Consider the following 27,017-nt stretch of genomic DNA (forward strand, 5'->3'; position numbering starts at 1 on the left):
TGGTGACTCTGGTGCACAGTTTCCACAGGGCTGTCAAGAGGCACTGTGTGGCTGCCCCAGCTGGGGGCCACTTATTGCACACTTGCTGCCCCCAAGCTACATCTGGAGAAGGCTAATCCCAATGAGAAGCTACTTTCAGACTTCAGCTCACATCCCAGGAACTAGTCTTCCAGCCTAAGCAGGTCACTTGGGGTTTCCTGTGTTAGTGCTCACAGTTCACACCCCCTAGAGAGTGGGCCGGATCTGGGGACACATGTCCTCTGCTGGTAAAAGTGACATGAGACTGTGCTCCCAGGGATGGACAACAAGGGATGATGGGAGAACGCCCGCCCTACCTGCTTGGAGGCACTGTACCCCCAGCCCCTGCCTTCTCCCCACTCTGGTACGGAATGTGGGAAAGCAGGAGGGGGAACCTGGGTCCCAGTGAGACCCTCTCAGCAAAGCTGGGCCTGGGTCAGGCTTGGAGGGTGTGACTGAGAGTTTGTTGGACAGGATGCCACATTTAGAGGGCCTCCTGCAGTGTAGGTTTCAGGGCTAAATAGCAACCTAGTGCAGAGCGTGGTGGCTGAGCTGACGGCTGTGGATCCTGCAGGCTGAACGCTGAGCCCTGAACGTTGGAAGGTTGTCTGGAGTCACCACTCTCCATCTCCCAGCACCGCTTCAGATCATGGCTTGTGGCTGCTGGCAGCTCCCTGGGCTGGGAGGCTCTGTAAAGCACCAACCCCCTTTCTCAAGGTCAGCTGAGACCCCCAGCTCTGGGATCACACACCATCTGTGCCACCATCCAGTTCATCCCACTTCTGTGAGGGAGGGCCTGTGTGGGTTTGTGGGTGATGGGGGATTTGTGGGTGTTCTGGGCTGGCCCCAGGAGCCAGCTTTTTGAGGGGAGGGGAGGGATAAGCTTTGACCTGCTCAGCCTTCCAGGGGATTCCAGGCCCAACTCTGGTGGGAGGTGCAGCTGAGAAGCCCCTGCAGGTTTCTGGATCCCCACCGTTTTTCAGCTGAAGCCCCTCTGCCTGCACCAGCCCTAACTCTCCCTCCCATGGCCCCGGCCTGAAGGCAAAGAAGATGGGGAGTTTATGTGGCTTCCCTTCCTGTATGGAAACCAAGCCACAGACAAACGTGTTCCTTTAAGAAAGCATAGAAACCGGAAAATAATAGTGGGTGGTTATCACTGATGTGGTTCATGTAGAGACGCTTCACAAGCCTGGCACATGGAGGGAACTGAGGGCCGTTGTCCCGAGTCCTGGACTTCGCACCCTCTGCCCCCCGCCCCGTGGCCCACTCTCCCCTTGGTGTCTTCTGGTAGCCGGGCGGACTTCAGCCTCCTGAACCCCTTCTGGAAGGACCAGGCCAGAGCAGAGGTCACTCACAGAGGGGAGGGTGTGGTCGACCTTAAGAACCCCATTGCCCCCACTCTGTGTCTGAGCTCACTTCCGGGTCTCAGCAAGAGTGGCTTCCTGGTGCTGTCCCCACCCTCACTCACCCATGGTGGGGGGCTTTGTGTCCAACTTGTCCCCTCGTGCCGCTCGGTCACCCCAGGACCCGTGCTGTGTGTGCATCTGCCCTGCTCACAGCTCACCCTGGGGCCCATCAGACTTCACTCATGAAAGGGAAATGTAAGGATGAACTATTCCATGGTTAAGAATTTCAGGGTCGCGACAGCATTGCCCAGAGTGCACGGGCACAGGAACGAGGCACACGCATAGAGAAGCCGCGGTGTGGGATTCAAGGACCCTCTGTGTGGCGGGGGGATGGGGGCGGACAGGGATTTCCTGCAAACACGGCTCCAGGCTCTGTTCTCGGCAGGGGGGACGACTGTGGGCACTGCCTGTCTGTGGAGGGGCCCTGGGGCTGCCCAGCTCAGTAGGAACGGCAGGGGTGCTAAGGGAGGTCGGCCTCCCTTAGCACCCCTGACCTCACACCCAGTCATCAGGGCAGCAGGGTTCCTAAACGGCCCCTTCCTCGTCTAGCTCTGAAGACCTGGAAGGTGTGGGGACTGGAGGACATGCAGGAAACAAATTCTGTAAAGCAATTATCCTTCTATTAAAAAATAAAAAAGATTGAAGAAAAAAACACAAAGGACAGCAACGGTGGGGCTTGCATTCTCAGCCAGCCTCTGCCAGATTCCGCCTGTGCTTCCGCATCAGACCAAAATGCTGGTGCTCCCACCCCGTATCACAGATGAGAATAGAGACACAGAGAGGTTGAGCATCTTGCCCCAGCTCACAGAGCTGCTGGGGGCAGGGTTGAGAACTGGATCCCTGTGGTCGAATCTGGAGTCCAGATGCTGTGATTACCCCAAGGGGGCGGCAGAGACCAGATGGCCCATTCTGAGCCAGGCATGCTTGCATACACACACACATGCACGTGGACATCACCTTTGATGCTACAGAAGTCAGAGGGAACCAGAGGGCAACCAGGAGAGGCCAAAGGATAGTTGTGATCTATAAGGAGGGGAGGCCGCACTTCCCAAGAGGCCAGGGAATCCTTTCTCTGGTGAGTCTGTCTCAACCCCTAGATTCCTCTCCCTGGACCCAGGACTGACTGTCCAGTGACCTTACTGACTTGGCTCCAGAATGATGCCTTCCCAGGGGTTCAGCTGTGACTGGACCCCACTGCTGTCAGTGAAAAGGGGGGAATGAGTACATAGTCTGGGACTCAGATTTGTTTGGAGACAAAATTTATTAGAAAAGGAGACCTAAAAAACCACGAAGGCAATTGGCATGAACATCTCCAGAACACTTAAGAAACCTTCTGCTGTTTATCTACCTCCTCTCCTGTCATGAAAGCGGAATGTCTATTTAACAAGTAATTCTGTGCTTATCACACTCTTTCTTTAAAATATTTATCATATATTTATTTATTCGGCTGTGCTGTGTCTTAGTTGCAGTCTGTGGGAGCTAGTTCCCCAATCAGGTATTGAACGTGGGTCTCTGCATTGGAGTCTTGGCCACTGGACCACCTGGGAAATCTCTCCTCATACTCCTAGGGACAGTAACGGGTCACAGGCCTCCTCTGAGGTCCCCTTAGAACTGAGGCATGGGGTGGCTGCAGTAATCCTCCTGTAGTTAAGGTGTGGTTTGTTGATCATGACTCACTCACACTCCCTGCAAATATAGGGCTTCTCCCCTCTGTGTGTCCTCTGGTGTCTGATGAGGAGTGACTTCCGACTGAAGCTTCGCCCACACTCCCTGCAAACATGGGGCTTCTCCCCTGTGTGTGTCCTCTTGTGTGAGATGAGATTTGACTTATCACTGAAGCTTCGCCCACACTCCCCACAAACATAGGGCTTCTCCCCTGTGTGTGTCCTCTCGTGGGTGATGAGGACGGGCTTCCGACTGAAGTTTGCCCACACTCCCTGCAAACATAGGGCTTCTCCCCTGTATGTGTCTTCTGGTGTCTGATGAAATCTGATTTCTGACTGACGTTTCACCCACACTCCCTGCAAACATAGGGCTTCTCCCCTGTGTGTGTCCTCTGGTGTCTGATGAGGGTTGACTTCCGATGGAAGCTTCGCCCACACTCCCTCAAACATAAGGCTTCTCCTCTGTGTGTGTCCTCTGGTGTGAGATGAGATGAGCCTTCTGACAGCAGCATCAACCACACTCCCCACAAACATAGGGCTTCTCCCCTGTGTGTGTCCTCTGGTGTGTGATGAGATGAGCCTTCTGACAGTAGCATCGCCCACACTCCCCACAAACATAGGGCTTCTCCCCTGTGTGTGCTCTGGTGTGTGATGAGATGAGCCTTCTGACAGTAGCATCGCCCACACTCCCCACAAACATAGGGCTTCTCCTCTGTTTTTGTCCTCTGGTTGATGAAATCTGACTTCCGACTGAAGCTTCGCCCACACTCCCCGCAAACATAGGGCTTCTCCCCTGTGTGTGTCCTCTTGTGTGTGCTGAGACTTGACCTGTCCTTGGAGCCTTGCCCACACTCTCCATACGTGACTCTCATAATCCCTGAGACCTCTGCCTTCGTGAGCAATGGGCCTGTGTCCTCCGGATTGTTTCTGGCTTGTGCTGGGCTCCTCTTTCATTCTCTCATGCACCCCAGAACCCCCCATTTGTCCTCCAGGTGAATAGGAAGAGGCCCTTGAAATCCTCTTCAGCCTTATGCTTTCCAGCAAAGGTTGGGGCCTTTCCTTGGCCTCCTGACCCTCAGGTTTGTCACTCAGGCTGTGTGGATCTGAATATCACTGATTTTGATTGCCTGGGGAAGGATCCTCTGGTTGTAGGTGGTCTCTTTCAGATGGTCTCAGGAGGGTCTGAGAGGGGTGACTGCATTGGATGTGTTAGCTGAGGAATTTCTGACTGGAGAAGGCCAGAGAGAAGGAGGCACATGGGTGGATCCTGGGCTTTGGTTCTGCTGAAAGAGGAAGCTTTTGGTCAGGTAGCTGGTTTGCCATGGTCAGGCCCTCCCCACTAATAATCTAAGTGTTGACAATGCATGATATGTCTTCCATCACGTGTGTCTTTACAGTCCACTTTTCCACTCCAGTCTTATTCTCTACATCTACAGAAATCCAGGAAGCTTGTGTCATGGGCCTTTTCTACATATCACCCAGATAGGGACATTCCAGCAGCATCAGAGGCAGCGTCTCTCCTGATAGAGGTGGATCTGCAGGGAATTTCCCTGCAGGTAAGTACCTGAAAACTCACATCACAGTGGCCACAGGTGTTTTACCCTACTGAGACATAAGACTTGATGACTTAGGTGGAATCTCCTGAGTGGCTCCCTGTGAGGGGAAAGGGTCTATTAAGTTAGGGGCGCCTGGCTTGGAGCTCTCTGCATATGGGAGGGAGCACAGGCGGTGGTTAGAGCAGGTGTGAGTAAAGCTGAATTTATGGCTCCTTGTTCAAAGAGCAGCCTTTGTGCCGATCTCTGCAGGAAGTGGGTTTGAGACCGGATGAGACCGAGCAGGCCCAGGTCCCACTGACCACAGGTCTGGGTCCTGCTGCCCAAAGTGGTTCACAAATTGCTCCTCTCTCAGTTTCCCATAAATCATAAAATAAAGGCATATCCTTTCTCCAGCCTCACCAGTACTCATACCTCATTTATTTCATTCAGGCTTCATCCATTTAACATGCACTAGGAAGGCCTGTTTAAAATTATATCTCCAGCCAGACTCTTCACATCCTCACTCCCAAGCATCTTCAGACAGCCCACTCTCCCCTCATGTCTGGCAGTGAACTGGCCTCTGAGGGGGCTCCCTGCTGATGTCTCTTCTCAGAAATGAACCAAAGCATCGTCTTAGCACAGAGAACATTCTGCTCACACTTGAAAGCCTCGCTGTGTCCTTCCTATAGAGCTGGCTTAGACCCCAGGTTTGCCGCCGCCACCTCTCACCATGGGCTTCCACTGTGTTCTCCCAACATCTCCCTCAGTGCTCTCCTCTGGAGACCTGTTCGTCCTTATGGCCATTGGACTGCTCAAGGCCAAGGTGCCTGTGGAAGAAGAAGGTGCTGAGATAGCCCAGACTGGTGTCCAGAGCCTGGTCTGTCTGCCTTGGGTAAATAAAGACGTGCAGGTGTATGGTGAACCGAGGCGCATGTATTCCCTAGGAAGAATCTCTCCTTATGTCAAAACCTTTGCAGACAACTAAATGTTTGTTTTCATGCCCTTTCACTAGTTTTAATAACCTAAGGGAATAGAGGGACTTTCCCCAGTGCACAGTGGATAAGAATCTGCCTGACAATGCAGAGGACACAGGTTTGATGGCTGGTTCAGGAAGATTCCACTTTGTGCAGGGCAGCTAAGCCAGTGTGTCACAAACTATAGAGCCTGCATGTGCTGTGCATCTACTGGTTACCAGCGGGGAGAGGAAGAGGGTGGGGCAATACAGACGTGGGGAAGTGGGAGGCACGCAGTGATAGTCAGGTGGAAGATGAGCTCAGGGATGCATTGTACAACATGGGGAATAGAGCCAGGAGTTGGTCATAAATATAAGTGGAAAGCAAGCTTTAACAGTTGTATAATCAGAAAGAAAACAAAGAAATAGGGGGGAGGAAGGAGAGAAGAAAGGAAGGAATAGAAGGGCGTTTTTGAAGGTCAAAAAGTCAATACTGATTAGGCCCTTTTTATAAAAGGATTCTATGTTATTTTATTTATTTTAATTGGTGGGTATTTACTTTACAATATTGTGGTGGTTTTTGCCATATATTGACATGAAACAGCCATTGAAGTACATGTATTCCACATCCTGATTCCCCCTCACATCTTCCTCCCAATCCAATCCCTCTGGGTCAGCCCAGTGAACCAGTCCTGGGCACCCTGTCTTATGCATCAAACATGGACTGGCTATCCCTTTCACATATGATAATATACATGTTTCAATGATATCTTCTCATATCATCCAACCCTGGCCGTCTCCGACAGAGTCCAAAAAAAAGTTCTGTAAGTCTGTGCCTCTTTTGCTGTCTCCCATATAGGGTTATCATTTCCATCTTCCTAAATTCAATATATATGCCTTAGTATAGTGTATTGGTGTTTTTCATTCTGATTTACTTCGCTCTGTATAACAGGCTTCAGTTTCATCTACCTCATTAGAATGGATTTATATGTGTTCTTTTTAATGGCTGAGCAATATTCCATTGTGTCTATGTACCACAGCTTTCTTACCCATTTGTCTGCTGATGGACATCTAGGTTGATTCCATGCCCTGGTTATTGTAAACAGTTCTGTGATGAACATTGGGGCACACGTGTCTTTTTCACTTCTGGGTGAATCAGGATTTGAATGAGGAGAAAGCGTGATGACTATTAGCCTGTTAGTGGTAAACCCTGCACATGAGTTTGGTTGAAGCAGTGGGACCAAAGTTGGAGATGGTTGTTTCAAACCGGCTGAGAGTGCTCAGATGGACTTGAGTGGTGCTGTCCTGCTGGGGCACATCTCTGTTTGCTCTGTTCTAGCCAGCAACGGAGGGTTTTCTTTGCTTCCTTTCATTTCCCTTGTTTCCCTTTCTCCCTCTTTCCTCCCTACCTGAATTTCTTTCACAAACATTCAATGTGCTGCGCTGTGCTGTGCTTCATTGTCCAGCAAATTCCAACTCTTTGTGACCCCATGGACTGTAGCCTGCCAGGCTCCTCTGTCCATGGGGATTCTCCAGGCAAGCATACTGGGGCAGGCTGCCATTCTCCCCTCCAGAGGATCTTCCCAACCCAGGGACTGAATCCTGGTCTCCCAAGTTGCAGGTGGGTTTCTTTTTTTTTTTTTTTTTTTTAACTATCTGAGCCATCAGGAAACCCTTAAAATGGGCTTCATCTGACACTATGTTTTTCATATCTGTAAGATCAAATGGGGTCTATTTTATGATTTCCATGACTCTCCTTTTTTTTAGAACACACAAAACACTTTTTTTCCAAGTATCCGAATGTCTCTGTCTGCAATTACTAAAATCTATGCCACTTCTGCCTGACTTTCAGTTCTCAAGGGAATTTAAGTATGATTTGTCTTACCTTCGTTAGATTTAATATGTTCTTTACGTGGTTCGGGGCTAGTTCCATACTCTTCTTGTGAATTGGCTGCTCATGTCTTTAAACATGTCTTCATAAATTTAAAGGCCAGTGATACATCTTTCTTATGAAGTGTTGGCCTATGCCTCTTGCCCATTTTTCTATCAAGTTTTAAGATCTTCTATCAATTCTAAGAGTCATCATTTGGGTTTGTTTATGGCGTGCATATTCTAACTCTTAAAAAGTTCAGCAGTGTGATTGACCCTGGGTGAGTAAGCAACAAATGGACAACAGGATGTGAACAATTCACAGGAAACCCAGGAAGACCCAATAAGCCAACAAACTGTCCCCAGGGGTGCACCTCAGGCTGGTTGACCCTACGAGTCAATTGGAAAAACGAGGACTGAGGTGGAGCACACAATCCATTCCCCTTTCCTCCAGAGCCAACCAGCTCAATGAGAGACCATGGGAACTAGATGCACAGGACAGGATGACTCAATGTTTCATCCAAGAAGCTGGAAGCTTGTGGCAGCTGCGTATGGAAATGAATTCCACATTGGTTTTGGCTGTGAGATAAGCTCCAAGGGAGCTTCCAGCAAGAAAACAAGATGAGAAACGAGATTTGTGAGGGCACGTGTTGAGAATACCCTTGCACACAAGGCTCACACAGATGTGGGCAAGCTCCACCCCTTGCTGGGAATACTAATCAGCTGCAGGTGGGCATTTCCTGCATGGGATCCCCCAGCACAGTCTGAAACATGCATTTCTCTGCCCCTTCCCCATCACCCTGTTCAAACACAAGCCTGGGTAGTACTCCTAGTGAGGTGACCCTGAGTCCGAGACTTGAAACGAGACAGCTGCGTGTGAAGTAAGGGCAAGTGTAATCACTGCACTCTCACAGCCTGAAGACAATGGTTTCCGACTGGAGACCAGAGAAGGGAGGCGAGCTCCGGGAACACTGAGACAAGGGGGCGGGATGGATAGCTTTCTGTCGGCTGGCCCAGAATTCAATGGGCTTCAAGGTGCATTAAGACCATATGGCAGGAAGAAAAAGCAAAGATTCTCGCTTCCACAGACACTTAAACACAACCTAGTTGTCATGGAAGGAGTTTAGGCAAGATATGAAAAGCTACATAATGGTGAAAGCTGAGAGAGACCAGAATGATTGCCCGAGGAGTGTGGCTGTGGGGCAAGGCAGGGAGGAGTTGCAATCTGCCTGCTGTGTGACCCATCAGAGTTGACATAGAGGTGAGGGTGGAAGGTGAGTTGGAGGCCCCTTGAGGGAATTACTAATGCCTCATTTCTCATGGCAAATCATCTGAATTGCTCTGCATCCTCAGCTAGACATGTCAGGATGGGGCTTTGTGATGTCAAAGCTCACCCAGGGCCAACTTTGGCTGGGAAACTGACTTGCTGACTTCATAAAGTATGAGGGTGAGGCTCCATGGGGACGGGTATATATAGGGGTGCTCAGGGGCCCTGAGCAGACCTCTGTGAGCTGTAGAAATGACTGAGGTGACTGAGAAGCCACAAGGCTCCAGAGTAGTTATGGGACACCCACCTCCTCTTACCCAGGAGAAGATGAAGACCTCCTATCAATTGAGGTCCAGAAAAAAAATCAAGGTGAACTGAACCCAGCCAAACTCCTCTTGCCCATGGACCCCACCCCAGAAGACACCCTCCCCTGTCCTTGACTGGCACATAACCCTTCTCTGTCCACACCCCTTCTTCTGAATCCATCTTTCCCACCTGTCTTCACACTCTTCCCTAGACCAGTGCCATTCTAGCTCCCTGTCTTGTTTTCTCCAGGTGGCGAGGGTAACTTGAGGGTGAATAATCCCATTCTGGCAAAGCTGCCCAAGAAAACTTCTCTGAAAACTCCCACCACAGAAAAGCTTAAGAAAATCAGATGTTCAAAGCTCTGTAGCCAGAGTTCCAAGGCGAATGAACAGCTGAATCAGAAGGACCCAGAGGAGGTCCCAGAGACCATGGAGTCCCCTGCCATTCCAGGAAATCAGAAAGAACCAGGGGTGGTCCCAGGCACCATGGAGACCCCAGCCATTCCAGCTAATCTAAATGAATCAGTGGAGGTCCCAGAGACCATGGAGACCCCTGTATTTCCAGCTAATGTGAATGAACCAGAGGTCACAGACACCATTTAGACCCCTGCCATTCCAGCTAATCAGAACGAACCAGAGGAGTTCCCAGACACCATTTAGACCCCTGCCATTCCAGCTAATCAGAAAGAACCAGAGGAGGTCCCAGAGACCATGGAGACCCCTGACCTTCTAGCTTGACCAGTGGACAGCCCATGATTTCGGGGCATGTCTAGAGACCTCAGAAATGTTCTGGGGTCTAGCCGCTGAGTACTGGCCAACAGTACCAATGCTGAATATTATAGCAACTACATACATTAATAAAGAAAATAAAATAAAATCAACCTGATGTGAAATTAAGTTTGTCTCTGAGTTCTCTGATACTGGGGGGCAGAGAGGGCAGGGAAGGGATAAGTGTGTGAGGAGGGAGGGAGATGGCTTCTGTGGAGTTGGAGATGGGACCAGCAGGTCCAGGTTGCCAGAAAGTAGGGGGAAGAACTGGTTCCAGACTGAGCTTCAAAGACACACTTCCCATGGGAGAAGAGGAAGAGGACTTCGAGTTTCTCTGTGTGAGTGCAGAGATGGACCCTTAGCTTGGGAGCTGTGTCGTGTGTGGGGAGGCATTGCCATTTGTTCAAAAGGCATACAAAGGAGCTGCCCCATCAAAAGAATGGAATATTGACATTTGCAGCAGCATGGCAGATGGAATATTGAGTAAAATGACTCAGACAGAGATAGACAAATACTCTATGATATCACTTATAGTATCTAAACATACCGCAAAGTAGAGTATATGATAAAAATGGAGGCGCACAGATATAGAGAAACATCTACTGGTTAGAGGCAGGGAGGGGAAAAGGGAGGGGAAATACTGAGGTGGGGGTGTCAGAGTCATGCAGTGTTAGTTAAGTCGAAGATGAGCTCAGAGATGCATTGTACAACATGGGAAATAGAGCCAGGACTTTGTCATAGTGATCAATGGAAAGCAAGCTTTAACAGTTGTATAATCAGGAAGAAAAAGAAAGAAAGAGGGGGGAGGAAGGAGGGAAGAAAGGAAGGAAAAGAATGGCGTTTTTGGAGGTCAAAAAGCCAATACTGATTAGGCCCTTTTTGGCAAAGGAATGTATTTTATTTTATTTTATTTTATTTTATTTTATTTTATTTATTTTAATTGGTGGGTAATTACTGTGAGACGAGCAGAAGTAACACAGCTTAGATTAGGTGTAGGCCTTCCTACTTGGTTAGATTACCAGATAGCTTTCGCTTAACACTGACCACTGTTTGCCAATTAGGACCAATAAGCTTTCACTTAACACTGACTGATGTTTGCCAATTAGGAAATTAGGAACGGGGCAGAAACACCCAGGAAAGTCCCGTGCATGTGAAAGTATTGACCAATGAAATTGCTTTGCAAATGTGTAACCAATCCGCTCCTCACCCTATAAATTTGTGTAACAGCTTGGGCTCGGGGCTCTCTGACTCGCACCATGCTTTGGTTACAGACGGAGAGTCCTCGCTCGAGTCAGTAATAAACTTTCCTTCCTGCTAGTTGCATTGTCTTGGAGGCCTTCTCTCTTCCCGCTCGGGGATTAGGACATCGGGCATAACATTTGGGGGCTCGTCCAGGATCCCTTTACCGGGGGAAGAGAACACTTCCAGGACAGAGGGGAAGGATAGGTAATAGCACCGGTGCTCAGGAAAATTCAGGGGGCCCAAAAACCCAGCGCTGTGTTGTCAGCTGTCCGTGTGTTTGTCTTTGGCTCTCTGTGTTTGTGTGTGTGCCGGCTTTGTCTCAGGCAGGACAGGAAGTGCAGAGTAATTCCGGGGCCCTGCTGTAAAGCAGGAAGGTATGTGGCACAGGAAGTCCAGAGTAATTCCGGGGCCCTGCTGTGAAGCAGGAAGGTATCTGGCACAGGAGAAAGCTTTCTCCAGCTGGCTAAAGGCTGAGGCCAGCAAGCGCACTGGAAGGCAGCCAGCTCTGTGGGAAGGAAAGATCCTCTCCTGATCCCGAGTCTGGTCAGGGGGGCCAAAAACCCAGCGCTGTGTTGTCGGCCGACATTTGTCAGTCCGTGTGCTTGTCTTTGGCTCTCCATGTTTGTCCGTGTTTGTGTGTGTGCTGGCATTGTCTCTGGTTCAATTCCCACTCTTTTCGGGAGTTTCAGTGAACGGGCGAGCAGTTGTGGGGTCAAGTGATGAATCCCGGCCAGGGCTACACTCTGGCGGACTCTGAAGGCCATACAATAAGTGAGCCTCAATAACTAGAGCCCAACCAGGTGAAAATCTCCTTTCACTACGATTGTCAGCAGCTGTTGCAGGAGCGAATTCTGGCAGAAGCATGGAAACGGGTCCCAGGGGCCAACAGGAGGCCAACCACCCAGCCTCATCTCGTGGACGAGGGGTTTCCTCTGTTGTGGCCTAACTGGGATTTTGAGCGAGTGGAAGGTAAGGAGCTTCTCCGAGTGTACCGCCAGACTCTGATGGCTGGCCTGCGGGCCCCAGCAAGAAAACCGACAAATTTGGCAAAGGTAAATTTAGTAAGGCAGGAGCCCACTGAGAGCCCGGCAGCCTCCTAGAGAGGCTAATGGAAGCTTTCAGGCAATATACACCTATGGATCCCCAGGCTGAGGAGTCATGTGCTACAGTTCTGTTAGCGTTTGTAAATCAGGCAGCCCCAGATATTAGGAAGAAATTACAAAAGATAGAGAGATTGGGAGAACAGACCATACAGGATTTATTGAAAGCAGCTGAAAAGGTATTTAATAATAGGGAGACCCCAGAAGAAAGGGAAGAACGAATTCGACGGGAGGAAAGGGAATTAGCTGAAAAGATCAGGAAGGAAGATAGAGAATATAGAATGAGGGAAAACTGGAAGAACCAGAGGGAGCTAGCCCAGATTATGGGAGAAAAACAGAAATAAAAAAGGCAGGCCCTAAAGAAAGATCAGTGCGCCTACTGCAAAGAACAGGGGCACTGGAAAAACAAGTGCCCTAAGAGGGACCTGAGGAGAGGTATGACCCAGAGAGAGAATCTCCTCTGGAACTCGAGTTCTATATGTGGGGGAATACAGTGACTAGGGGAGTCAAGACTCGGCACCCCTCCCCGAGTCCTGGGTATATGTTGGATAATTGCAGTCATGAGGAACTGGAAAATTCTGCTGCCTATTAGCCTGTCAAATGTAGACTTTGTACCTCTCTATGGTGGAGATCAGACCCAGAAAGTTCTTGCTCTTTTGCACCTGAGGACTCACTCACAGCTGTGGTGCTTTACCTTGCTGATCAGTGGTGGGCTATTGATGATATTGTGAAAACATCTGTCCCTTCTAGAGAGGGGCTTAAGCAGGTGAGAACTCTTGGGGAGAGAGTGGTTAAAGCAGGAAATGGAGAGAAATGAGATCCCATTCCTGTGTCATAGCAGTACTGATTATGCTATGATTCTGTGGAAGAAAGGAGAGGCCATTGGGTTTTATTCAGTTAAGCCTACAGAGCTGGGAGAATGACAGTCATGGATGGACTTGGACAGCCAATACATGTCTTATCCCTAGCCTTAAGAGATGAATAAATACCCGTTGGCCTGGGCTGAAATGGCAGGGATGGGACTGGCCAAACAGACATCCGGTTGTCATCAAGCTAAAGGCCTAGGCAACTCCTGTGAGGGTGAGATAGTACCCCATGAGCCAGGAAGCTCGGTGGAGGATCACTCCCCACATTCAACGTCTGATGAATGCTGGAATCCTCAAGCGGTGTCAATCCCCTTGGAACACCCCCTTACTGCTGGTAAAGAAGCCAGGGGAGACAGATTACCTGCAAGAAGTCAACAAACAGTGAGTGACATCTAACCCGTATACCCTCCTGAGCAGTTTGCTGCCTGAGTACACTTGGTACACTGTGTTGGACTTGAAAGATGCCTTTTTCAGCCTACTCCTGGCGTCCCAGAGCCAGGAGATATTTGCCTTTGAGTGGACTGAGGGGGAAGGCCAACCGGTAATCCCACAGAGGTTCAAGAGGCTCTGAGTGAGGACCTCTATGAATATCGGACTTGCCACCCAGAGGTCCTTCTGCTAATAGCCCGGCAAGAGGTCACCTGTTTGGGGTATAAGATCAGGCAGGGGCAAAGGTGGCTAACCCAGGCCATGAAGGCCCAAGACCCCACCCAGGTGAGAGAGTGTCTGAGGACTGTTGGATATTGCAGACTGTGGACCATGGGGTTTGCTGAGAAGGCCCGGCCCTTGTATGAGGGGAGTAAAGAGACCCCAAGCTGGACTTGGACTGAGACAATGAAACAGGCTTTCCAGACACTCAGACGGGCCCTACTAGAAGCCCCAGCCCTTGCCCTACCTAACCCAAAATAAGCCATTCCAGCTGTTTGTAGCTCCATGATGGTTCACCGATGGGAGAAGCTATGTGAAAGATGGGCAAAGGAAAGCAGGAGCCACGGCGGTAGAAGAGTACAGTTGTGAATATGGCTCCGCAAAGTTTTATGCACTGTGTGGCTTTGGTGGGGTCTTAAGTTGTGGTCTGACACACACTGCTGTTGTTCCTCTGGATTTAGTGAAATGCCGTATGCAGGTGGACCTACAGAAGTACAAGGGCATTCTTAATGGATTTTCAGTTACACTCAAAGAGAATGGTTTCCGTGGTTTGGCCAAATGATGGGCCCTGACCATCATTGGTTTACTCCCTGCAGGGGCTCTGCAAGTTTGGCTTTTATGAAGTACATGCTTGGAGAGGAGAGTGCCTATCTGGGGTGCACATCACTGTATTTGGCTGCCTCTGCCAGTGCTGAATTCTTTGCTGACATTGCTCTGGCTCCTATGGAAGCTGTAAGGTTCGAATTCAAACCCAACCAGGTTATGCTAACACTCTGAGGGATGCAGCTCCCAAAATGTATAAGGAAGAAGGCTTAAAGGCATTCTACAAGGGGGTTGCTCCTCTTTGGATGAGACAGATACCATACACCATGATGAAGTTTGCCTGCTTTGAACGTACTGTTGCTGATTCCGTGGTGTCTGTGTTGAATAAAGAGAAGGGTAGCAATGCCTCTCAGGTCCTCAAGAGACTTGGATTTAGAGGTGTATGGAAGGGACTCTTTCCCCACATCATCATGATCAGCACTCTGACTGCACTCTGTGAAGGTCTACTTCAGGCTCCCTCGCCCTCCTCCCCCTGAGATGCCAGAGTCTCTGAAGAAGAAGCTTGGGTACACTCATTAGATAAAAGAAAGCAAATATGGACTGAATCTGCGTGTTGATCAGTGTTTGAGGAAAATACAACTGGACGAGAGATAATCCAGGCTTGCAAAGCATGCCAGCTGATGAGGACAGGGAAAAAGCAGCACATGGGAACAAGGTACCAAGGGGAAGAGCCAGGGCAACACTGGGAGATAGATTTCATTGAGGTAAGGCCAGGCAATTACGGGTATCGCTATATGTTGGTTCTGGTAGATACCTTCTCAGGGTGGGTGGAAGCCTTCCCTGCTAAGGGAGAGACAGCAATAGTGGTTGCTAAAAATATCTTAGAGGAGATAATGCTTAGGTACGGGCTGCCAGTGACTATGGGCTCTGATAACGGACCTGCCTTTGGGAGCCAGATTCTACAAGGGTTGGCCCAAGCTCTGGGGACAAAATGGAAGTTACGTTGTGAATATAATCCCCAGAGCTCAGGACAGGTTGAGAGAATGAATCGGACCCTAAAAGAAACTTTGACAAAGTGGGCAATAGAGACTGGCGGGGACTGGGTGAGCCCCCTTCCCTTCGCACTCTTTCAGGTACGTAACACCCCTTATAAGCTGCCCTTAAAACCTAGACGGAAAGGCCCTTGTGTTGTTCTCCGTACCACTCCTACGGGGTTGGACCCTGGGTTCACGGCAATCACGTGCGGCAAGCCACATCGGAAGAACAGGAAATGAAAGAGGAGTCCTCACCGGTACTGAAACTCGTCCGCCGGGAGGTCTCCTAATTCTCCTGCTGATCAGTGACGGGAAGACTCATGAGCTGCTCAACAAGACCTCAGGAATCCACCCTCCTTGGTCCACTTATAGTGTCAGCGGCCCAAGATGGAAAAGAGGAAGATTCCTCTACTTGAACAACAGACAGGGGGGGATGTGAGGAGAGCAGAAGTAACGCAGCTTAGATTAGGAGTAGGCCGTCCTACTTGATAAGATTATCAGGTAGCTTTCACTTAACACTGACCGCTGTTTGTCAATTAGGATGAATTAGCTTTCACTTAACAATGACCGAAGTTTGTCAATTAGGAAATTAGGAATGGGGCGGAAACCCCCAGGAAAGACCCACGCGCCAGAATGTAGTGACCAATGAAATTGCTTTGCAAACGTGTAACCAATCCGCTTCTCACTCTATAAATTTGTGTAACCACTTGGGCTCGGGGCTCTCTGACTCACACCACTGTGTTGGTTGCGGGCAGAGAGTCCTGGCTCAAGTCAGTAATAAACTTCCCTTCCTTCGAGTTGCATTGTCTTGAAGGCCTTCTCTCTTCCCACTCGGGGATTCAGACATCGGGCATAACAATTACTTTACAATATTGTGGTGGATTTGACCATACATTGACATGAATAAGCCATGGGTGTACATGTGTTCCCCATTCTGATTCCGCCTCACATCTTCCTCCCAATCCAATCCCTCTGGGTCAGTCAAGTGCGCCAGCCGTGAGCACCCTGTCTTATGCATCGAACATGGACTGGCCATCCCTTTTATATATGATAATATACAGGTTTCAATGCTGTTCTCTCGGATCATTTCACCCTCGCCATCTCCCACAGAGTCCAAAAGATTATTCTATAAATCTGTGTGTCTTTGGCTGTCTCCAATATAGGGTTATCATCTCCATCTTTCTAAATTCAATATATATACCTTAGTATAGTGTATAGGTGTTTTTCTTCCTGACTTACTTCGTTCTGTATAATAGGCTTCAGTTTCATCTACCTCATTAGAATGGATTCACATGTGTTCTTCTTAACGGCTGAGCAATATTCCATTGTGTCTATGTACCACAGCTTTCTTACCCATTTGCCTGCTGATGGACATCTAGGTTGCTTCCATGCCCTGGTTATTGTAAACAGTGCTGTGATGAACATTGGGGCACACGTGTCTTTTTCACTTATGGGTAAATCACGATTTGAATAGGAGAAACCACGATGACTATTAGCCTGTTAGTGGTAAACCCTGCACATGGGTTTGGTTGAAGGAGTGGGACCAAAGTTGGAGATGGTTGTTTCAAACTGGCTGAGAGTGCTCAGATGAACATGTAGGGTGCTGTTCTTCTGGGGGACATCTCTGGTTGCTCTGTTCTCACCAGCAATGGAGGATTTTCTTTGCTTCCTTTCATTTGCCTTGTTTCCCTTTCTCTGTCTTTCCTCCCTACCTGCCTTTCTTTCACAAACATTCAATGTGTGGTGCTGTGATGTGATTATCTGTTCAGCCTTGCCCAACTATTTTTGACACCATGGACTGTAGCCTGACAGGCTCCTCTGTCCATGGGGATTCTCCAGGCAAGCATACTAGAGCAGATGGCCATTCCCCCCTTCAGGGGATCTTCCCAACTCAGGGATTGAATCCTGGTCTCCTATGTGGCAGGTCGGTATTTGTTTTCTTACTGTCTGGGCCATCAGGAAACCCTTAAAATAGGCTTCATCTGACATTATGTTTTTCATGTCTGTAAGATCAAATGGGGTCTGTTTTAGGATTTAAATGTTTCTCCTTAATTTTAGAACACACAAAACACTGTTATTCCAAGTATCATAAGGTCTCTGTCTGCAATTACTAAATTCTACACCACTTCTGCCTGCGTTTCAGGTATCAAGGGAATTTTAGTATGATTTTTCTTACCTTCGGGAGCTTTAACAAGTTCTTAATCTGGTTCAGGGTTAGTTCCATACTCTTCCTGTGAATTGGCTGCTTATGTCTTTAAACATGTCTTCATAAATTTAAAGGCCATTGATACATCTTTCTTATAAAGTGTTGGTTCGTGCCTCTTGCCCATTATACTTTCAGGTGTTAAGATCTTTTAAAAACTCTAAGAGTCATCTTTTAGGTTTGCTTATGGCATGCTATTTCTACCTCTTAAAATATTCAGCAGTGTGATGGACCCTGGGTGACTAAGCAACAAGTGAACACCAGGATGTGAACACTTCACAGGAAACCCACTAAGCCAACAAACTGTCCCCAGAGGTGATCCTCAGGCTGGTTAATCTTACGAGTCAATTGGAAAAACGAGGACTGAGGGGGAGCACACAATCCATTCCCCTTTCCTCCAGAGCCAACCAGCTCAATGAGAGACCATGGGAACTAGATGCACAGGACAGGATGACTCAGTGTTTCATCCAAGAAGCTGGAAGCTTGTGGCAGCTGCTCATGGAAATGAATTCCACCATGGTTTTGGCTGTGAGATAAGATCAAAGGAAGCTTCCAACAAGAAAACAAGATGAGAAAAGAGATTTGTGAGGGCACGTGTTGAGAAGACTTTGCATACAAGGCTCACACAGCTCTGGGCAAGCTCCACCCCTTGCTGGGAATACTAACCAGCCTCAGGTGGGCATTTCCTGCATTGGATCCCCCAGCACAATCTGAAACATGCATTTCTCTGCCCCTTCCCCATCACCCTGTTCAAACACAAGCCTGGGTAGTACTCCTAGTGAGGTGACCCTGAGTCCTAGACTTGAAAACAGACAGCTCATATGGAGCAAGGGCAAGTGTAATCACTACATTCTCACAGCCTGATGGCAAGGGTTTCCGACTGGAGACCAGAAAATGGAGGAGAGCTCCGCGAACACTAAGACAGGGAGGCGGGATGGAAATGTTTCTGTCGGCTGGCCCAGAATTCAATGGGCTTCAAGGTGCATTAAGACCACATTGCAGGACGAACGAGCAATGATTGTCACTTCCACAGACACTTAAACACAACCCAGTTGTCATGCAGGGAGTTTAGGCAAGATAAGAAAAGCTAGATAATGGTGAAAACTGAGAGAGGACAGAATGAATGCACGAGGAGTGTGACTGTGGGGAAAGGCTGGGAGGAGATGCACTCTGCCTGCTGTGTGAACCATCAGAGTTGACATAGAGGTGAGGGTGACAGGTGAGTTTGGAGGCTTCTTTAAGGCATTACAAATGCCTCATTTCTCCCAGCATATCATCTACATTGCTCCCCATTCTCCGATAGACATGTCAGGATGGGGCTTTCTGATGCCAAAGCTCACCCAGGGCCACCATTGGCTGGGGAAGAGACTTGCTGACCTCCTAAAGCATTAGGGTGAGGCTCAATGGGGCCAGGTATATATAGGGGTTCTCAGGGGCCCTGAGCAGACCACTCTGACTCCTCCAGATGACTGCAGTGACTAGGAAGCCACAAGGCTCCAGAGTAGTTATGGAACACCCACCTCCTGTTACCCAGGAAACGATGAAGACCTTCTATCAATTGAGGTCAAGAAAAAATGTCAAGGTGAGCTGAACCCAGCCAAACTTCTCTTGCCCCCACTGCAAAAGACACCCTCCCCTGTCCTTGCCTGGCATATAACCCTTCTCTGCCCAAACCCATTCTCCTGAAGCCATCATTCCCACCTCTCTTCATATTCTGCCCTAAACCAGTGCCATTCTTTGCTCCATTTCTTGTTTTCTCCAGGTGACCTGGGTAATCGTGAGGGTAAAAAATCCCACTCCAGCAAAGCTGCACAAGAAAACTTCTCAGAAAACTCCCAACACAAAAAAGCTTAAGAAAATCAAATGCTCAAATCTCTGTAGCCAGAGTTCCAAGGCGAATGAACAGCTGAATGATAAGGAACCAGAGGAGGTCCCAGAGACCATGGAGAACCCTGCGATTCCAGTTCATCAGAAAGAACCAGAGGACGTCCCAGAGACCATGGAGACCCCTGCCATTTCAGGTAATCAGAATGAATAAGAGGAGGTCCCAGAGACCATGGAGACCCCTGCCATTCCAGTTAATCATAATTAACCAGAGGAGGTCCCAGAGACCATGGAGGCCCCTGCCATTCCAGCTAATCAGAAAGAACCAGAGGAGGTCCCAGAGACCATGGAGACCCCTGCCTTTCCAGCTGGACCAGTGGACAGCAAGTGACTTCGGGGCATGGCTAGAGACCTCAGAACTGCTTGAGGGTCTGGCCGCTGAGTACCGGCCAAAAGTACAGATGCTGAATATTATAGCAACTGCATACACTAATAACGAAAATGAAATAAAAATAAGCTGATGTGAAATTATATTTGTATATGAGATCTCAGATAGAGGGGTGCAGAGAGGGCAGGGAAGGGATAAGTGTGTGAGGAGGGAGTGAGATGGCTTCTGTGGAGATGGAGATCGGACCAGAAGGTCCAGTTTGCCAGAAAGTAGGGGGAAGAACTTGTTCCAGACCGAGCTACAAAGACACATTCCCATGGGAAAAGAGGAAGAGGACTTGGCGTTTCTCTGTGCGAGTGCAGAGATGGACACTTAGCTGGGGAGCTGTGTCGTGTGTGTGGGGGCAGTGCCATTTGTTCAAAACGCATACAAAGGAGCTGCCCCATCAAAAGAATGGAATATTGACATTTGCAGCAACATGGAATGTGGAATAATGACTAAAATGTCTCAGACAGAGATTGACAAATATTTTATGATATCACTTATAGAATGGAAACATCCCGCAAATTAGAGAATATGATAATAATGGAGGTGCACAAATATAGTGAAGCATCTACTGGTTACCAACAGCGAGGGGAAGAGGACGGGGCAATAGAGACGTGGCGGAGTGGGAGGCACGCAGTGATAGTTAGGTGGAAGATGAGCTCAGGGATGCATTGTACAAAATGGGGAATAGAGCCAGGATTTGGTAATAACTACAAATGAAAAGTAAGCTTGAACAGTTGTATAATCAGAAAGAAAAGGTAAGAAAGAGGAGGGAGGAAGGAGGGAAGAAAGGAAGGAAAAGAAGGTCCTTTCTGGAGATCAAAAATTCAATATTGATTAGGCCCATTTTATAAAATGAATCTATTTTATTTTATCTTAATTTATTTATTTTAATTGGTGGGTATTTACTTTACAATATTGTGGTGCTTTTTGCCATACATTGACATGAATCAGCCATGGGAGTTCATGTATTCCCCATCCTGATTCCCCTTCATATCTTCCTCCCAATTCAATCCTTCTGGGTCAACTCAGTGTTCCAATCCTGGGCACCATGTCTGATGCATCGAACATGGACTGGATTACCCTTTCACATATGGTAATATACATGTTTCAATGGTCTTCTCTCAGATCATCCCACCCTTGCCGTCTCCCACAGAGTCAAAAGAACTCTTCTGGAAATCTGTGTCTCTTTTGCTGTCTCCCATATAGGTTTATCATCTCCATCTTCCTAAATTCAATATATATGCCTTACTATAGTGTATTGCTGTTTTACTTTCTGACTTACTTCGCTCTCTATAATAGGCTCCAGTTTCATCCACCTCATCAGAATGGATTCACATGTGTTCTTTGTAATGGCTAAGCAATATTCCATTGTGTCTATGTACCAAAGCTTTTTTACCCATTTGACTGCTGATGGACATCTAGGTTGCTTCCATGCCCTGGTTATTGTAAACAGTTCTGTGATGAACATTGGGGCACACGTGTCTTTTTCACTTCTGGGTGAATCAGGATTTGAATGAGGAGAAACCATGATGACTATTAGCCTGTTAGTGGTAAACCCTGCACATGAGTTTGGTTGAAGCAGTGGGACCAAAGTTGGAGATGGTTGTTTCAAACCAGCTGAGAGTGCTCAGATGGACATGTGTGGTGCTGTCCTGCTGGGGGACATCTATGGTTGCTCTGTTCTAACCAGCAACAGTGGGTTTTCTTTGCTTCCTATCATTTCCCTTGTTTCCCTTTCTCCCTCTTTCCTCCCTACCTGAATTTCTTTCACAAACATTCAATGTCCTGTGCTGTGCTGTGCTTCATTGTTCAGCCATGTCCAACTCTTTGTGACCTCATGGACTGTAGCCTGCCAGGCTCCTCTGTCCATGGGGATTCTCGAGGCAAGCATACTGGAGCAGGCTGCCATTCTCCCCTCCAGAGGATCTTCCCAACCCAGGGACTGAATCCTGGTCTCCCAAGTTGCAGGTGGTTTTTTGTTTTATTGTTTTTGTTTTTTTTTTTTTTTTAAATATCTGAGCCATCAGGAAACCCTTAAAATGGGCTTCATCTGACACTATGTTTTTCATATCTGTAAGATCAAATGGGGTCTATTTTATGATTTCCATGACTCTCCTTATTTTTAGAACGCACAAAACAATTTTATTCCAAGTATCCTAATGTCTCTATCTGCAATTAAAAAAATCTATGCCACTTCTGCCTGAGTTTCAGTTCTCAAGGGAATTTTAGTATGGTTTTTCTTTCCTTGGTTAGATTTAATATGTCCTGAACGTGGTTCGGGGCTAGTTCCATACTCTTCTTGTGAATTGGCTGCTCATGTCTTTAAACATGTCTTCATAAATTTAAAGGCCAGTGATACATCTTTCTTATAAAGTGTTGGCTCGTGCCTCTTGCCCATTTTTCTATCAGGTTTTAAGATCGTCTAACAATTCTAAGAGTCATCTTTTGGGTTTCTCTACGCCATGCATTTTCTAACTCTTAAAATGTTCAGCAGTGTGATCGAGCCAGGATGAATAAGCAACAAATGGACAACAGGATGTGAAAAATTCACAGGAAACCCAGGAAGACCCAATAAGCCAACAAACTGTCCCCAGGGGTGCACCTCAGGCTGGTTGACCCTACGAGTCAATTGGAAAAACGAGGACTGAGGTGGAGCACACAATCCATTCCCCTTTCCTCCAGAGCCAACCAGCTCAGTGAGAGACCATGGGAACTAGATGCACAGGACAGGATGACTCAGTGTATCGTCCAAGAAGCTGGAAGCTTTTAGCAGCTGCTCATGGAAATGAATTCCATCTTGCTTTTGGCTGGGAGATAAGCTCCTAAGGAGGTTCCAGCAAGAAAACAAGATGAGAAACGAGATTTGTGAGGGCACGTGTTGAGAAGACCCTTGCACACAAGCCTCACACAGCTCTGGGCAAGCTCCACCCCTTGCTGGGAATACTAATCAGCCGGAGGTGGGCGTTTCCTGCATGGGATCCCCAAGCACAATCTGAAATATGCATTTTTCTGCCGCTTCCCCATCACCCTGTTCAAACACAAGCCTGGGTAGTACTCCTAGTGAGGTGACCCTGAGTCCTAGACTTGAAACGAGACAGCTCCGTGTGGAGCAAGGGCAAGTGTAATCACTGCATTCTCACAGCCTTAAGACAAGGGTTTCCGACTGGAGACCAGAAAATGGAGGCGAGCTCCGGGAACACTGAGACAAGGAGGCGGGATGGAAAGGTTTCTGTCGGCTGGCCCAGAATTCAATGGGCTTCAAGGTGCATTAAGACCACATTGCAGGACGAACGAGCAATGATTGTCTCTTCCACAGACACTTAAACACAATCTCGTTGTCATGGAGGGAGTTTAGGCAAGATAAGAAAAGCTAGATAATGGTGAAAGCTGAGAGAGAACAGAATTAATGCCCGAGGAGTGTGGCTGTGGGTCAAGGCTGGGAGGAGATGCATTCTGCCTGCTGTGTGACCCATCAGAGTAGACAAAGAGGTGAGGGTGGCAGGTGAGTTTGGAGGCCTCTTGAGGGAATTACTAATGCCTCATTTCTCCCAGGAAATCAACTGAATTGCTCTGCATCCTCAGCTAGACATGTCAGGATGGGGCTTTGTGATGTCAAAGCTCACCCAGGGCCAACTTAGGCTGGGAAACAGACTTGCTGACTTCAATAAATATGAGGGTGAGGCTCCATGGGGACGGGTATATATAGGGGTGCTCAGAGGCTCTGAGCAGACCACTGTGAGTCCTCCAAATGACTGAGGTGACTGGGAAGCCACAAGGCTCCAGAGTAGTTATGGAACACCCACCTCCTGTTACCCAGGAGAAGACGAAGACATTCTATCAATTGAGGTCCAGAAAAAAATGTCAAGATGAACTGAACCCAGCCAAACTCCTCTTGCCCATCGACCACACTGCAGAAGACACCCTCCCCGTCCACACCTGGCACATAACCCTTCTCTGCCCACACCCCTTCTCCTGAAGCCATCGTTCCTACCTATCTTCACTCTCTCCCCTAAACCAGTGCCATTCTTGCTCCCTGTCTTGTTCTCTCCAGGTAGCCAGGGTAACCGTGAGGGGGAATAATCCCATTCCGGCAATGCTGCCAAAGAAAACTTCTCTGAAAACTCCCACTAGAAAAAAGCTTAAGAAAATCAGATGCTCAGAGTTCTGTAGACAGAGTTCCAAGGCAAATGAACAGCTGAATCAGAAGGAACCAGAGGAGGTCCCGGAAACCCTGGAGACCCCTGCCATTCCAGGTAATGAGAAGGAACCAGAGGAGGTCCCAGAGACCATGGAGAGCCCTGCAATTCCAGATAATCAGAAGGAACCAGAGGAGGTCCCAGAGACCATGGAGACCCCTGCCATTCCAGTTAATCAGAAAGAACCAGAGGAGGTCCCAGAGACCATGGAGACCCCTGCCATTCCAGCTGGACCAGTGGACAGCCAGTGACTTTGGGGCATGGCTATAAACCACAGAAATGCTTGGGGGTCTGGCCTCTGAGTACTGGCCTAAAGTACAGATGCTGAATATTATAGCAACTGCATACACTAATAACGAAAATAAAATAAAATCAGACTGATGTGAAATTATGTTTGTCCCTGAGTTCTCTGATAGTGGGGTGCAGGAAGGGCAGAGAAGGGATAAGTGTGTGAGGAGGGAGTGAGATGGCTTCTGTGGAGTTGGAAATGGAACCAGAAGGTCCAGGTTGCCAGAAAGTAGGGGGAAGAACTGGTTCCAGACTGAGCTTCAAAGACACACTTCCCATGGGAGAAGAGGAAGAGGACTTTGAGTTTCTCTGTGCGAGTGCAGAGATGGACACTTAGCTGGGGAGCTGTGTCATGTGGGGGGGTGGGGAGCGCCATTTGTTCAAAAGGCATACAAAGGAGGTGCCCCATCAAAAGAATGGAATATTGACATTTGCAGCTACATGGAAGATAGAATATTGAGTAAAATACCTCAGAGATTGACAAATGCTGTATGATATCACTTATAGAATGTAAACATACCGCAAAGTAGAGAATATGAAAATAATGGAGGTGCACAAATATAGAGAAGCATCTACTGGTTACCAGCAGCGAGGGGAAGAGGGCGGGGCAATACAGAGTTAGGGAATTAGGAGGCTCGCAGTGATAGTTAGGTGGAAGATGAGCTCAGGGATGCATTGTACAACATGCGGAAGAGAGGCAGGACTTTGTCATAACTATCAATGGAAAGCAAGCTTTAACAGTTGTATAATCAGAAAGAAAAGGAAAGAAAGAGGGGGACGGAAGGAGGGAGGAAAGGAAGGAAAAGAAGGTCCTTTCTGGAGGTCAAAAAGTCAATACTGATTAGCCTCTTTATTTCAAAGCATTCTATTTTATTTTATTTTATTTTATTTATTTCAAATGTTGGTTATTTACTTTACAATATTGTGGTGGTTTTTGCCATATATTGACATGAATCAGCCATGGGAGTTCATGTATTCCCCATCCTGATTCCCCCTCATATCTTCCTTCCGATCCAATCCATGTGGGTCAGCCCAGTGAACTAGTCCTGGGCACACTGTCTTATGCATCGAACATGGACTGGATATCCCTTTCACATATGGTAATATACATGTTTCAATGGTCTTCTCTCAGATCATCCCACCCTCACCGTCTCCCACAGAGTCAAAAAGACTCTTCTGGAAATCTGTGTCTCTTTTGCTGTCTCCCATGTAGGTTTATCATCTCCATCTTCCTAAATTCAATATATATGCCTTAGTATAATATATTGGTGTTTTACTTTCTGACTTACTTCGCTCTGTATAATAGGCTCCAGTTTCATCCACCTCATTAGAGTGGATTCACATGTGTTCTTTGTAATGGCTAAGCAATATTCCGTTGTGTCTATGTACAACAGATTTCTTACCCATTTGCCTGCTGATGAACATCTAGGGTGCTTCCATGCCCTGGTTATTGTAAACAGTTCTGTGATGAACATTGGGGCACACGTGTCTTTTTCACTTCTGGGTGAATCAGGATTTGAATGAGAAGAATGCGTGATGACTATGAGCCTGTTAGTGGTAAACCCTGCACATGAGTTTGGTTGAAGCAGTGGGACCAAAGTTGGAGATGGTTGTTTCAAACCGGCTGAGAGTGCTCAGATGGACATGTGTGGTTCTGTCCTGCTGGGGGACATCTCTGGTTGCTCTGGTCTAGCCAGCAACGGAGGGTTTTCTTTCCTTCCTTTCATTTCCCTTGTTTCCCTTTCTCCCTCTTTCCTCCCTACCTGAATTTCTTTCACAAACATTCAATGTCCTGTGCTGTGCTGTGCTTCATTGTTCAGCCATGTCCAACTCTTTGTGACTCCATGGACTGTAGCCTGCCAGGCTCCTCTGTCCATGGGATTGTCCAGGCAAGCATATAGGAGCAGGCTGCCATTCTCCCCTCCAGAGAATCTTCCCAACCCAGGGATTAAATCCTGGTCTCCCAAATTGCAGGTGGTTTTTTTCTTTCTTTCTTTTTTTTTTTTTTTTTTTTAATATATGAGCCATTAGGAAACCCTTAAAATGGGCGTCAACTGACACTATGTTTTTCATATCTGTAAGATCAAATGGGGTCTATTTTATGATTTCCCTGACTCTCCTTATTTTTAGAACACACAAAACAATTTTATTCCAAGTATCCTAATGTCTCTATCTGCAATTACTAAACTCAATGCCACTTCTGCCTGAGTTTCAGTTCTCAAGGGAATTTTAGTTTGATTTTTCTTTCCTTCGTTAGATTTAATATGTCCTTCACGTGGTTCGGGGCTAGTTCCATACTCTTCTTGTGAATTGGCTGCTCATGTCTTTAAACATGTCTTCATAAATTTAAAGGCCAGTGAAACATCTCTCTTATAAAGTGTTGACTCGTGCCTCTTGCCCATTTTTCTATCAGGTTTTAAGATCTTCTAACAATTCTAAGAGTGATCTTTTGGGTTTCTTTACGCCATGCTTTTTCTACCTTTAAAATGTTCACCAGCGTGATGGAGCCAGGATGAGTAAGTAACACGTGCACCCCAGGATGTGAACATTTCACTGGAAACCCAGAAAGACCCACTAGGCCAACAAACTTTCGCCAGGGATGCACCTCAGGCTGGTTGACCCTACGAGTCAATTGGAAAAACGAGGACTGAGGTGGAGCACACAATCCATTCCCCTTTCCTCCAGAGCCAACCAGCTCAGTGAGAGACCATGGGAACTAGACTCACAGGACAGGATGACTCAGTGTTTCGTCCAAGAAGCTGTAAGCTTTTAGCAGCTGCTCATGGAAATGAATTCCACCTTGGTTTTGCCGGTGAGATAAGCTCCTAGGGAGCTTCCAGCAAGAAAACAAGA

General features: G+C 47.8%; 1 pseudogene; it reads left to right on the forward strand.

Annotated features, from left to right (window-relative positions):
- The first annotated feature begins 314 nt into the window (after window positions 1-314).
- Window positions 315-14,762, forward strand: LOC133052984 (solute carrier family 25 member 3-like; annotated as a pseudogene).
- Window positions 14,763-27,017: the final 12,255 nt, after the last annotated feature.

Source organism: Dama dama, chromosome X (assembly GCF_033118175.1).
Source record: "Dama dama isolate Ldn47 chromosome X, ASM3311817v1, whole genome shotgun sequence".
Classification (NCBI taxonomy): domain Eukaryota; kingdom Metazoa; phylum Chordata; class Mammalia; order Artiodactyla; family Cervidae; genus Dama; species Dama dama.